This window comes from Odontesthes bonariensis, chromosome 2, assembly GCF_027942865.1.
Source record: "Odontesthes bonariensis isolate fOdoBon6 chromosome 2, fOdoBon6.hap1, whole genome shotgun sequence".
NCBI lineage: Eukaryota > Metazoa > Chordata > Actinopteri > Atheriniformes > Atherinopsidae > Odontesthes > Odontesthes bonariensis.
In genome coordinates, this window is record NC_134507.1 from 38,914,678 (window position 1) to 38,916,555 (window position 1,878).

Consider the following 1,878-nt stretch of genomic DNA (forward strand, 5'->3'; position numbering starts at 1 on the left):
TCAACGCTGTTGACAGCGTTTCTTTGCCGCCTTTCGTCTATCCATGTCGCAAATTCTAGAGGTGCGGCCTCTCAGCCCCCTTTTGTAGAAGGCGTGGTTAGGATCATTACGATGGATTTCAGCCACCGGATTTATCAACAGCCGCTCGGTCTTACGATGGGATTGGTGTGGTACACATGTTCTGTAAATCTCACTTGAGCCTCTGCGTACGACGAGTTCTCCGCTCATGTATACGATGCTTTATACGACGGCTTTATAAATGAGGGCCAGGAAGTGTTTCATATGTGAGCTGTCACTCAGACACACTTTCATAGGGCCTGGATAGCTCAGCTGGTAGAGCATCAGACTTTTAATCTGAGGGTCCAGGGTTCAAGTCCCTGTTCAGGTGTAAAAATGTAATCTCCCACTTAACCTGTACTTCCCTCTATGCCTGCACTCTGTTTCTACACTGTCACCTCTGACAGAGCCTGGCTGATGCTTTTCCTTCTATGTAGCTTATTGTTAGCTTTGCTGTTAGCTGCATTATATCCTCATTTGTAAGTTATAGAAATATATAAATAATAAATAAATATATAAGTTATCTAAAATACATTGTTGCTCAGTTTTCCTCTGAGCCACAGAGATGGTCAGCTCTCATTGTGTCCAATAACTGCAGCTTCTAAAGTGGATTTCATAGCACTGCTGCATCTCTGACAGTTATCAGATCATTTGGGTGGAAAAACATACATCACAACCCTCTGAATCTGCTTTCAGTCCCACTTGAACAGTGTCTCACAGTTTCAGACACTAAATGTGTCTTTTAGTTTGAATCTCAGCTGACATTAGCCTACAACAACTGTAGAGGGACTCATATCATTTCACCAGCTGGTGTGATAAACTCACAGAAACACCTCAGGAGCAGCACCTGGGATCTTTTGGGAGAAAAGGGGATTCTCTCCATGCTGATAGAGCTGGTAATAAATGAGTTTATGGATCCTACATATTACACAGTAAAACAATGATAAAGGTGCTTTCTGAGCCTTGACATCTTTTTCTTTTATTAGGAAAATGTTCCAAATTTTATCCCATGGAGGGAGCCAATGAAGTAAAGATTGATGCATAAAAGCATTAAAAAGCTCTCCTGTAAGTTCTCTGTTCAAGTTTTATTTAGGTTCAGCTGCATGTTTCTCTTTGTTGAATCTTTAAGCCCTCATAGATCAGTCTGATCCCAACAGAAGTCTGGCAGGTTTACTTGGTTGCTGTAGTTCACTAAAGCAGGACTCTGAGCAGGGCCCTCCGCTAACAGGCTCCTCTCCTTTAGAGCCAGTGACAGGGTTGGCTTTGGGAGGTGACGTTGCTCTGTGCTTTAAAGAGCAGGCTTTAATCCACCAAACTTCAGTTGGATTATGATCTACTTTTCAGAGGATTTGTAAATGACTAAATAAATAACACCACTGACTAAACCTTCAACTGAACCTGAACTGTGAGCAAGAGCCACAGGCGCTTGCACACGCAGCGACTGGCAGGGAGAGAGTTTGGCGTCCGATATGTTTGTTTGTTTTAATCGGTTGTATAAGTCTTAATTCAATTCAATTCAATTCATTTTTATTTATATAGCGCCAAATACAACAAATGTCATCTCAAGGCACTTAGATAGTAAGTCCAATTCAAGCCAATTCCTGACGTTTGTCTGAAGTCTGTTTAAAGTTTGTCCACGTCATTTCACCCTGAACTGACGATACAAAACAAAAATGGAACTTTTCTATCTGGTTGTAACTTGGATTCTGGTGTCATTCCTGCTGCTTGCCCGAGACACAATGCAGGCCGCCCAAGCAAGAACTGTGTACAGCAGAGACCAGTTGCTTCAACTTCGCTTTGAGGGCGCGCACAACACACCAG

The 1,878-nt window shown here is 42.5% G+C and overlaps 1 non-coding gene across 1 annotated transcript; it reads left to right on the forward strand.

Annotated features, from left to right (window-relative positions):
- The first annotated feature begins 315 nt into the window (after positions 1-315).
- On the forward strand, positions 316-388 carry trnak-uuu (transfer RNA lysine (anticodon UUU)). Its single transcript has one exon. It is a non-coding gene; the product is annotated as a tRNA-Lys (tRNA).
- Positions 389-1,878: the final 1,490 nt, after the last annotated feature.